The sequence below is a fragment of the Benincasa hispida genome, chromosome 2 (genome assembly GCF_027475165.1).
Source record: "Benincasa hispida cultivar pf3 chromosome 2, pf3_genome.v1.1, whole genome shotgun sequence".
Taxonomy (NCBI): Eukaryota; Viridiplantae; Streptophyta; class Magnoliopsida; order Cucurbitales; family Cucurbitaceae; genus Benincasa; species Benincasa hispida.
In genome coordinates, this window is record NC_143479.1 from 11335255 (window position 1) to 11348555 (window position 13301).

The 13301-nt window shown below is 33.9% G+C and overlaps 1 pseudogene; it reads left to right on the plus strand.

Annotated features, from left to right (window-relative positions):
- The first annotated feature begins 295 nt into the window (after positions 1 to 295).
- LOC150037643 (uncharacterized) lies at positions 296 to 7005 on the plus strand (annotated as a pseudogene).
- Positions 7006 to 13301: the final 6296 nt, after the last annotated feature.

Here is a 13301-nt window from a genome sequence, read left to right on the forward strand (position 1 = left end):
TCTCTTAGAAAAAAAAAAGGGAATGTGACGTATGTGTGTCCAACCCTGTTTTTTCTTCAAAAAACAAAGAAGAAAGTCCTTTTTTTTTCCTGCCAGCCACCATTACTTTGCTACCGCATTGGTATCTTTGTTTTGTCATCAAAAAACAAAGAAAGGCTTCAAAACAAAGAAGAAACTCTACAAAACAGCAGTCATCATCAAAATTCTGGTACGTCTTGACTCTCAAATCCCAAATCTACTTTTGTGATCAATTTCTTAAGGTAGTTACTAATCAATTTAAGTTTATAATAATTAGATGGTTGAGGACAGTTTAAGAAAGGACCCAACATAAAAATATGCAAAATTGCAAAATGATCAAGAAGTAAATACATTAGTATGTAGATTTTGTTCAAAAGTAACAAAATGAGGAGTTTTTATAATGAAACAACACCTTGTTGGTGATTATAGAAATGCCACAGCCTATAGAAAATGTTTGAATCACATGAAGGAAGAGATTAAAGAGTATATGTCCAAGAAAAAAGAGACTAAAATTAAAGAAATTTGATTGTGAACATTGATGAGGAAAACTATGGTATTGACGACAAGGACGAAGATGAAGTGTGCATAAGTAACTCAAATAAAAGAGTGGCACCAACTTCAAAGAAGCCAAGACAAAAGTGTCCAATGGGTGCATATTTTACACCAAACCTAAAAAATGTGGTCCAAAATAGAAAGAATGACAAAGGAAAGGGAAAAAAGACTACGATGAATAAGGCATACAAAAAGAAAATGAGGGGGCACGACATCCAAAGATTGCTTGATGGTTTTATTGTTGGGGTTGATGCCCTAAATCTCGTAGGGTCCTGTAGTTTGTAAAACTTGTAGAACAAACGTTTCTATGATTAATAATATATGATATTTTATTCACTTCTGTCTATGAAATATATGATATTTTAGTTGCACTAACCACAAACCAATAAACTAACATCCATGGTTATCGTTGTAACTTAAACATGTATGTAGTGACATACAGATGGATCGTGTTTAAGTGATAACCTAAATGGTCTATAGTATATGGATAAGGTTGGGTACCTTATCCTAGTGACACTACGAGTATGACCCGCTTTGTAGGTGTTAAAAATGTTGTAAAGTGCTACAAATGATCTGATCCTGATCATCCATGTATTAGACATGTGAGCGGGGATATTCTATACAAAGGAGTTTGTATATAACCGGACCACGAAATGTTTAGTATCGTTATATACCGCTATTCATAATTAAGACTTTCATTTCACTAGGATGACCATAGGTAATATGACTTTAATCCTAAGTGAGTTGAAAATTATTGCCTGTGAGGGCGGTTCTTTGATTTGTTAGGATTGGTGTCCTAATTCTCCCAGAGTCTCGTTTTTTTGTAAAGATACACATTGTTCAATGAATAAAATAAGTGTTATTTAATTCTGGCATTTATTCATATCCAATAAACAAAGCTCCTTGGTTATCTTATGTGAACTTAAGCATGTATATTTGATATACAAGTGGATTATGCCTTAAGTGATAACCTAAATAGGTCTACAATATAAGAATTAAGGTGGGATACCTGATTTTGGTGACACTACGGATACGGCCTGCTTTGTAGAGGTTTGCAAGTGTTATAAACTACTACAGATGGTAGATCCTGATTATTCATGTGGAGACGTGGGGGGGTACCTATACAAAGAGTTTGTATAAGACCTAAACCACGAGATGACTAGACTCTATATATAAAACCGTTGATACTAAATACTTACATCTCACCTAAACGACCATAGGTGACACGACCTCAATCTTGAGTGTTTTGGGAACTTCTGCCTTTGAGGGTGGTCCTTTGATTAGTATAGGTGAGAGGGGCCAGATTGCCAACTCAACATGCCTACCTTTTTGGGGACTTGTCTGATCTGGGAGTTGGGAACTTAATCCACAAGATGGAATTCACTTCTTTCGAGATTGCTCGCTTAAGGGCTAATTTCGGGACTTGAACATAGTGGCCACAACTTCTCTTTGGAAGAGAAGACTCGGTCATAGTAGGACTATGACCTATGTTTATTAGAGGGATCAGTGGTACTTAAGGAAACAGATGTAACTACAGGGGCATAACGGTTATTGGCCCAGCTGTACTTACAAGCGATCTGTGAAAGGTTGTCGCATTGCTAATTGGTTAAGATGGACGCATAATATATCTATGGTAAGGAGAGTTTAGTTGTCGGTCTTTAGTGGAGTGCCTGACAGTTAACGAATGGTGGATCTCATGACTAAAGAGTTTAGTTAGTTATTCACATACCATTGGAGCGTCGAGCTACAGGTCCATGAGGTCCCCTTGGTAGCTCAATGTATTCAGTTGAGGATCAGTTCTTGGTGTTGATTTGAAATGTTCAAATTGACAAGAGGTATTTTGATTATATGTGATATAATTGGTATGATGTACAAGATACATCTAGTGGAGGATTGATCTAAATGAGATTTACATTAAGTATCATGGAATAGAAAAAGAATTATGGTTTATATGTTTCATGAGATGAAATATTAAAATTATAGGTTATAAATATAGTATGATAAGTCGATTATCATTTATGTTTATAATAATATTAATTATTGGATAATTAATTCTTTTTCTTTTAAATAACCAAAGTAGTGAGTGGTTATTGAATTATGGTAACCGTGAGTTTAAAAGGAAAATGATTTTCCTATTTTCAAAGGGAGTTTTTACAAATGCTAAAAAAGTTTTGAGTTTTCTCTCCGCGCAAAAGAAACTCACGGGGTCGTCAAGTAAATATAGATTTACTAAACGACGGCTGGGTGAGCTAAATGATCGTGTAGTAGTGAGCTAAACGATCGTACAGTATTTACTAAACGATCGCATAGCTTTACTAGAGAATCGCTTGCCCAAATAAAACAGCCCGAGCTCGTGAGCTAAACGATGAGCTAAACGATCGCATAACTTTTGCTAGGCGATCGCTTAGCTTTATCTAAACAATTGGGCATCGACCTATGCGATAGGTCTCCACCATCTTCCATTTGCCCAGTCGTGTACGCGATCGGTGTGTCCTCCGTTCGTCTTTCTCATACCAAGTCCAAACAGAGCCCACCTCTGGATTCTCACACCGAGAATACTAAGGTAGCCTTATTGGTGGTGTCAGACTCAACTCGACACCATCGAGGTTTTCTAGAGGCCATTCGTGGTGCTATAGAGGCCGTTCGTGTTGCGGAAGAGTTCATGGCCGAGGTGTTCGTTGAGAACGAGCGCTAGTGTTCGTATTGCGGTCGTGTAGATCGAGCATTCGAGGCTGCTGTTGTTCGAACGTTCGTGTGCAACGGAGCGTGGAGACCCTTCTACCATTATGCGTAGAGTTTGATCTCCTTATGCATTTTTATTGTTTATGCTGTAATTTCTGCATTTGAGTTGTATAAACGTTTGTTTTGAAGTCGACTGTAGATATATGTTCATTCATGATTGTAATTTGGAATAGTCTTGTTTCGCTGCTCATGGAAATCTCATATCCAATTTCCTTCATGATTTGTATGGGTGAGAGTGGTCAGATCCCGACTCAACAAGCCTACCATTTTGGGGATTCATCTGATTGGAGAGTTGAAAACTCAACTACACAAGATGAAATTCACTCCTTTCCCGAAGCAGGGGTAATAGATAAATTTCTCCCTTAAGGGCTGATTCTGGGTCTTGAACAATGTGGCGTCACACCCTCTCTTGGCTCGAGAGGGGTTTAGTTATAGTGGGACTATGATCTATTGTTCATTAGAGGGATCAGTGGTACTTAAGGAGTTAGATGTAACTACAAGGGCAAAACGGTAATTTGACCTAGTTATACTTACGAGCAATTTGTGAAGGGTTATCGTACTTTTGATTGGTATATCCAATGGATAAAGTAATATATCTATAATGCGAAGAGTGTAGCTGTCGGTCTTTCATAGAGTGTCCAACAATTAACGGATGGCAAATAATGTGATTAAAGAGTTCAATCAGTTATTCATGTACCGTTGGAGCTTCAAGCTACAGGTCTATAAGGTTCCCTTGGTAGTTCAATGAATTTAAGTTGAGAATCAGTTTTTGCGTTAATTTGAAATGTTCAAATTAACAAGAGGAAATTTGATTATATATGATATAATTGATATAATGTATTTGATACATTATTGTTTAAATGGAGGAATAAATATTTGAATATGATCCAAATATATTTTCTATGAATAAGATTCATAGATACTAAATTGATTTATATTAAATTCCATAAAATAAAGAAAAAGAACTATGATTTAAATATTGTATATGATGCAATATTAAAACTATAGGTTATAAATAAATATGATAAGTTGGTTATCATATTTATTTATAATTTATTAATTATTTGATAATTATCTGTTTTTCTCTCTAACCATCCTAAGTATGGAATTATTTAGTTCTATAGAAAAAGTGGGATAAACTAAATTTGATTTTTATTTATTCCAGAATGAGGGTTACACAATTAGGAAACTACTACACGATTGTTTTTTAGAGCCTATGCGATAGTCTCAATTTCTCTAAATGATAGAGAGACTTTGCTATGTGATAGCTTTGTCTTCTACTCGATCGTCTTCCTCCTTCAACTCCAAACTCCCCTCTAGCTAAAATTAGCCAGAGCCCACCACTCTTGGATTTTCACACCAAGAATATCAAGGTCACCAAGTGGTAGTGTCCTCCGTTGGTTTGAGTTTCTCGTTGCTATTTGCTGTTGTTTTAGGAGAGTTCGTGGCTTGTTCGATGTGTTCGTGAACGAGTTAAATCGAGGGATTAACGTGAAGAATGATTCTTCGAAGGTATAATTTCTATACTCTTATTCAATTATTCAAAAGCATGCTGTAATTTAAGTTTTATACATAATTTGTTCTTGTTGACTGTAAATGTATGTGTTCAATCAAAATGGGATTTATGTCAAAATTTATGATGTGGGAATACCTCTCAATTCCTGCAATTATGAAAGCTTTTCCCTTATGATTGAAGTAATTGGGCAATTTGGTTTTAGATTGAAACCACCATCGTATCTTGAGTTGAGAGTGTCGTGTTTGAAAAAGGAATTAGAAGCCACAAATGAGTTGATGAAGAACCATAAGGAATAGTGGACCAAGGTTGGATGTACTATTATGGTTGATGAATGGACAGGTAGAAGAAATAGGACAATTAACTTTTTAGTTAATAGTCCTAAAGACACCATGTTTATTGAGTCTATCAATGCTTCATCTTATATGAAGAATGGAAAGAAAATGTTTGAGTTACTTGACAATTTTGTAGAACACATTGGAGAAGCCAATGTTACACAAGTTGTTATAGATAGTATCTCAACAAATGTTATGGTAGGTAAGAATGCAAAGTACTAACTCTTTCTTAAATTTGTTAGTCTTATGCTTGTTCTTACACATTTAAGATGCCTAAATATTTTCTTATTTTACTTTGTTAATAGGGAGATTGTTAGAAGCAAAATGACCACAATTAATTTGGTCTCCATGTACCACTCATTATTTGGATTTAATGTTGGAGGATATATGCAAGATCCCACATATTCGTAAAACACTGAAAAGAGATATAGAGGTTAGCAATTTCATTTACGTTTTTCTCGAATTATTAAACATGATGAGGCGGTTTACTAATCAAAAGGAGTTAGTTTGACCAGCTAAGACTCGCTTTGCTACAGCTTGCATAACATTATCAAGTTTACATCGTCAGAAAAACAATTTGAGAAAGATGTTTACTTCAGATGAGTGGAAAGCCAATAAATGGAGCAAAGAACAATAAGGAAAATGGGTTGTTCAAACAATTTTATTGACAACATCTATATCTAACCCTTTATTGCGAGTACTTAGGTTGGTGAACGGCGAGAATAAGCGTCCAATGGATACATTTATGATGCTATGGATAGAGTTAAAGAGGTCATTGCCAAATCCTTCAATTGTAAGGAAGAAAAATACAAAGATATTTTTATAATAATTGATCGGCGATGGAAGCTTCAGTTGCATCATCCTTTGCATGCAGCGAAATATTATCTAAACCTAGAATTCTATTATTCAAATCCAAATATTCAAGCTGATGATGAAACTTTTAATGGGTTGTATACATGTATAACAAAGATGATTGCTTCCTTGGACATTCAGGACAAGATACTTGGAGAGCTAACCAAATACAAGAAAGTTGAAGGACTATTTGGACAGTCTTTAGCAATAAGACAGAGAAACAAAATATCTCCAGGTAAACTTTAACTTTGAGTCTTTAATTAAAGTACATTGAATATCATTTCAAATTGAAAGCTACTAATACAGTTTTGATCTATAGTGGAATGGTGGGATGATTTCAGAAAATCAACTCCAAACTTGCAAAAGTTCGCTGTGAGAATTTTAGGTTTCACTTGCCTTTGGATGTGAACGTAATTGGAGCATTTTTTGATAGGTTAGGTATCTTCTGTTATTTGTAGTGCCTTTGGATGTGAATATAATTGAAGTTAACAATGAAATCTTTGTTATATATACTTGCAGCTTCAAAGCAAGAAAAGGAATAGACTTGCTCAAAATCATCTGAATGACTTAGTATTCAAAAAATATAATAGAGCATTGAAGCGTCGATATAATATTTGGGACATCGTCGACCCTATCTCTTTAGAAGAGATAGATGATAATAATGAGTGACTGATTGGAAGAATGGATGACGATTCAGAGAAGGAGGATGATCTTGTTTTCGATAATGATTCTTTAACATGGGGCGATGTTTCAAGAGCTACTGAAGCAAAAAAACTTGCTTATTATTCTAGAGCTGGTATCTCAAGAACTAAGCCTAAGACTAACGCTTCATGTTCATATTCATCTTCCACACAACCACCTTCCCAACCCACCCCCACACCAGTTAATTTGGATGACCCTGAGACCGACGAAGAAGATATAGATGGTTATAAGTCGAATGATGGAGAGAATAAGGATGAAGACCTATTTAATGAAGATGAGTTTGATCTTTAGGATTTTAGAATTGCATTTGTGTTTGTTTTTATGTCGTTTCACTTAACTTGGTGTTGAATGACAATGATTAATATTTAAATCTTATCTACCTTTTTTTTTTTTTTTGTATATTCTTCTTTAAGTAACATTTCTATCCATCTATGTTTTACTGGGTATGCCTTATATACTGTTGTGTGTGTGTGTATGTGTGTGTGTGTGTTTCTATATATAGTGTGCCTCATGAAAAAAGTCCGCACCTTTTTGTGCACCTTGTGCCTAGGCTCTAGAGAGCCATTGCGCCTTAGTGTGCCTCGGACATTTTAAAACACTGGTTGCGACTAATATTTTTAGTCATAAATAGGGTTTTGCAATGAATTTTTTTCGTCTCTAAATTCCAGTTTTCTTGTAGTAGGGGTTTTAACTAATGAGTTCTCAGCTCAATAATTATCCTTTGGTGAAACAGAGGCGTGTTGGGTTTATAACTAAACTCGTAGTTTGTAAATTGTAAACAAATTATTAAATAGATAAAATGTTATTTATTCTAATAAATAAAGTATTTTATTTTCTTACATAACTCAAATCCAATAAACTAAGATCAAAGCTATTTAATGTAATTTGAACAGTATGTGGTTGGCATACAAGTGGATCGTGTTCAAGTAATAACATAAAAGGTCTATAGTTTATGGATAAGGTTAGGTGACTTATCATGGTAACACTATGGATACGACCTACTTTATAAGTGTTACAAACGATTTGTTCCAAATCATTCATGTAGAGTCATGTGAGTGGGGGTATCTTATATAATGAGTTTGTATAAGACTAAACCACAAAATATGTAATCTCTTTTTGTAACACCGTTGATTGAAGAGATTAATATTTCAAATGATTACCATATGTAACTCGATCTTAATTCTGAGTGAGTTATGAACTCCTACTCATGAGGATCATTCTTTGATTTGTAGTGGTGAGAGTGACTTGAGTCGCCGACTCAATATGCCTACTATCTTGGGGATGAGATCGAGCTGAGAGCTAGGAACATAGCTGCACAAATGTAATTGACTCATTCACATCTTTAGGATAAGTAGATAAGTTGTTCTCTTAAGTGCTGACTCCATGACTTAAACAATGAGACTTCATCCTTTCATTGGCCCGAGAGGAATTTTGTTTATGTTTGGATCATAAACAGATTATTCATTAGAGGATTAGTGGTTCGTAAGGATTAAGATGTAACTACAGGGGTAAAATGGTAATTTGACTCAGCTATAGTTACACACAACTTATAAAGGATTGACTTACATGAAAGGGTTAAATTAATGAACACAGAGATATTCAACAATTCATAAGAGTGCAACTATCGGATCTTCAGTTCAGTGGAGTGTCCAATAGTTACATTAATGAATGTTGATTAATTTAACTAAAAAGTTTAATTAATTAATCTCGTATTATTGGAGCTTATAACCGTACGTTCATTAGATCCCTCTAGTAGCTCACAATGGGTTAAACAATGATTTTAGTATTGAGAGAATTTGAAATGTTCAAATTATTTACGAAAATTTATGTTATTTTTATATGATAAAATTAATATAATATATATAGATACAATATAATGTAAAAATTTTCAATTAGATTCAAATTTAAACTATATAATAAGAGAGTATTAATATTTGAATAAGATTCAAATATTAAATTAATATGAATTGAATTCGTATTAAATCTATAGGTTAAAATTATTATGATTAAGATTCATGTTAAAAATTTAGAATATGAGATAATTATGTATATTAAAATATAATTCATATACACATTTATTAAATATATGATATTTAATAAATGAATCAATTAAATTAGAATTAATTAATTAAATTAAATAACCCTTTACAGTTGCAAGGGAGTGGTAAGTGGGGAAGGGAGTTGTAACTCCCCACACCACTTTGGGTGAAAGACAGGGCAAAAAAACTCGCACACTTTTCTCTCTTAAGATACTCTCCAAATAGTTTTGCAGAGAAGTGCTCTGTACAAAAATTTACACCATTCTATTCTCTTTCAAGAGGTTACCACAAATTCCTCATTGTATAGAAAATAACAGAGTGAAGGAGTAATAAAACATGCAACGGAAGGCTTCAGAATCAATAAGCACTTAAACTACATTTAATTTGAGTTTTAAGCATGTTGTTCATATGATATTCATAAGAGGGTTTGAAACACATATTACCTTTGAAGATTTCCTCCACGAATTTAGCTGAAAACCACTAAAATAGAGCATGAATTTTCAAAAGGACTACCACCGAGATCTTCTCCACTATGCTCAAGCTTGAACGTGTGGTGAAAATACTTAAATCAAGTTGAATTGATGAAGAACAAGTGAGGGATGTGTAGGGTTTTTATATTTTCACTTTAGCAAGTAAAACTCAGACTGCATTGTGATCTTGTGCATCGAGCTTCTATATATATGTAGAATTCATGCAAATAAACAGGGTTGCATGAAGGGCAACTCCTCCTTGAAGATCATTACAAGTTTAATTGGAATTTGGTGATAATCCATCAACATATAGTTAGTGGATTTTTTTCCAAAAAATGGAAAAATATAAACTTTAAAATAATTTCAAAAATTCATTTTATTTAATTATTTAAATCAGTTTTATAAAATCAATTCAAATATAAATAATTTAAATAAAACTAATTTTTAATTAAAATTTTTAATCAAAATAATATTAATTTAATATCTTAATATTAAATCAATAAAACATCAATTTCACCAATAAATCAATTTTATATTTAGATTATAGTTTGAATATTAATTGATCTTTCAATTTCATTTAATTTCAATTAAATTAAGTGTTTTTAATTGTATCATATACAGTCAATCGAAAACCCTAAAATTGAATTTGAACATTTTAAATTCATGATCCTAATTTCATACATCAATACTCAATTTGTTATTCCAATTTAAGAGCTAGTAGAGGGACCTAATGAACTTATAGATCATGAGCTCCAACAATCTGTAATTAATTCATTAAAACTCTTTAATCGAATTAATTACTATTCTTTAACTATCAAAACATACCATATAGATCGATAGTTGCACTCTCCTCACGTAGATATATTTCTATCCATATAAATCATAATCAGTAAGTCGATCCTTCACAGGTCGTTCGTAATTATAGTTAGGTCAAAATTACCGTTTTACCCCTGTAAAAACATCATGTTTCTTAAGTTCCCACTTGTTGGGGTTTGTGCCCTAAAGTCTCGTGTCCTGTAGTTTGTAAACAACTTTGTAAGAATGCTTGTGATGTATAATATATATGATATTTACTTCATTTCTTGACTTTGCACATTTAGATGTTTTTTAGTTTACCACAAACCAATAAACTTAATATCCCTGGTTGTCTTTATGTAACTTAAGCATATATGTAGTGACATATAAGTGGATCATATCTTAAGTGACAACCAACATGTAGTATATGGATATAGGAGGAAAACCTTATCCTGATAATATTACGGACGCGGTCCGCTTTGTGGAATTGTTACAAGTGTTGTAACTTGTCACAGATGGTCTGATCCTGATCATTCGTGTAGGGGACATGCGAGCGGGGGCATCCTATACAAAGAGTTTGTATAAGACCTAACCTCGAAGTGTTAACGTCTCGTCATATAACTTCGTTCATGACTGAAACTTCACTTCACTAGGATAACCATAGGTACATGACCTCAATCCTGAGTGAGTTGGGAACTCCTGCAATTGAGGGCGGTCCTTTGATTTGCATGGGTACGAGTGGCCAAAGCACCGACTCAAACCTACCACTTTGGGGATTCGTCTAATTTGGGAGCTGGGAACTCAACTTCACAAGATGGAGTTCACTCATTCCCTGAAGTAGAGGTAAGTAGATAGATTACTCTCTTAAGGGCTGATCCCGAGGCTTGAACGATGTGGCGCCACACATCTTCTCATGGCCCAAGAGATGTTCACACATAGTAAGACTATGTTGTATTGTTCATTAAAGGGATCAGTGGTACTTAAGAAATAAGATATAATTACAGGGGAAAAACGATAAATTTGCCTGCTGTAATTACGAGCATCTGTGAATGGTTATTGTATTGATGATTGGTTATATCCAATGGACATAGAAATATATCTTGGTAAGAAGAGTTCAACTATCGATCTTTAGTGGAATGTCTAGCAATTAACGGATGGTAGACATCGTGACTAAAGAGTTTAGTCTGTTATTCACGTATCGTTGGAGCTTCGAGCCATATGTCCATAAGATCCCCTTGGTAGCTTGGATACAAGTTGAGAGTCAGTTTTTGGGTCAATTTGAAATGTTCAAATTGACAAGAGGGAGTTCGATTATATATGATATAATTAAACTAGTTAATTATATATGATATAATTAACTTTATGTATGAGATACATTAATTTGGAAGAATTTGGATATAAATATGATTTATATCTAGTGGAGGAAAAATACTATGATTAATATATGATATTAATTCATAAGTTATGAATATGATGTGATCATATTCATTGTCTATTAATTGGACAGTTAAATGGATAATAGGACGATATCTCTTCTATTTTCATAATAGATAAGTAAGTTGAAAGATCACTTTGAGACGCTTAAATAGCTCACAGTGTGTTAAGCATGGGAGGTGTGGACATTGTGTTGAAGAGTTTTATCGCTTAGAAAATTTGTGCCTATACAATAGTGCCTAAACGATCACTTACCTATACGATAGTGCTGAGCGATTGCTTAACAATTACACCCGTGCATGCTATTTACTAAACGATCGTTTACCTTTTTCTAAGCGATCGTTTAACGCCTGCTATTTACTAAACGATCGTTTACCTTTCCTAAGCGATCATTTGACATCTGATATTTACTAAACGATCGTATAGATGATCGCTTAGTTTTTCCTACACGATTGTTTAGATGATTGCTTACCTTTTTCCTACACGATCATATACTTCACCTAAAAGATCAAGCATTTTGTCTATACGATAGACGAGTCTATCTCCCACTTGCTTGATCGTTGTATACGATCTCCCTTCCTCATTCCCTCTGCCAAATCCAAACAAAGCCCACCCTTTGGATTCTCACTCCAAGAATACTGAGAGCTCTGAGTGGTGGTGTCATCCTCGTTTCCTTCTATTCATGTGGAAACTGTTCAAGGTAGACGATTGAGTTTTGCTGAGCAATAGCTTACCGTCTAAGCAAAAGCGAGATTTTCTTTGAAGAATCAGACTTCAACTAGTATGATCTCTCAATCTCTTATTTATTGTTCTTTTGAGAATGTCAATAATTTAGCATTATGAATGCATTTTAGTATGTTTGAATGTATATGTAGAAATTCTGTCACAATGAATTAGAAAGATCCGCTTCCACTCGTAGGTACTCTTGAATAAGAGTTCATTCACCACTGACCCTCTAATGAACAATTTAATTTATAGTACTACTTATGAATCATGTCATTCTCTATCATGAGAAGGGGGGACCCCGATTGTTCAAGACCTGGAATCAACACTTAAGGGAACAACCTATCTGCTAACCTTAAAATGGGTAAGAGTGAATTTCATCTTGTAGGGCTATGTCCCCAACTATCTATCCGATCTTATCCTCAAAATGGAAGGCTTATTGAGCAGTGTTGTTGGACTACTCTCACCCATGCAGATCAAAGGATAATCCCGAATAAACAGAAGTTCATAGTTAGCTTAGGATTAAGATCGAGTTATCCTAGGTTACTTAAGTATGAAATAGTCAGTTTTAACAGTAAATGGTCGTTATAAAGAAAAGTGACTATTTTGTGATCCAGTCTATATGCAAACTCATTGCATAGGATGCCCCCACTCACATGTCTCTACATGAATGATCTGTGGATCACATCATTTGTATTACCTATATAAAATGAGTCGCACCCAATAGTGTTACCAGGATGAGATACCCAATTTCATCCATATACTCATAGACCATTTAGACTATATATTATTAACTTGATCCTGTTTATGTCACCACATAAAGTTAAAGTATTCATACTATAGCCATGAATATCTTTATTGGATTTTCATGATAGAATGCAAAATCAACAACTTTATTGAATAAGATACTTAACAATATTTTATTAATAAATAAAATGTTTAACACAAAATTTATGAATGGTGAGTTTAGGACATTTGCAACACAGAGAAGTTCTGCTGGTGGTGTTCAATTCAAGAATTGTTCTGGTGTTTTTCTCAAGACCTAGAAGAGATTTAGAAGAAAAGTTCTTCAAATGTAAATAATCTCCTCCTTTGGAATTCTTAGAAAGCATGTTTATCTCTCTGT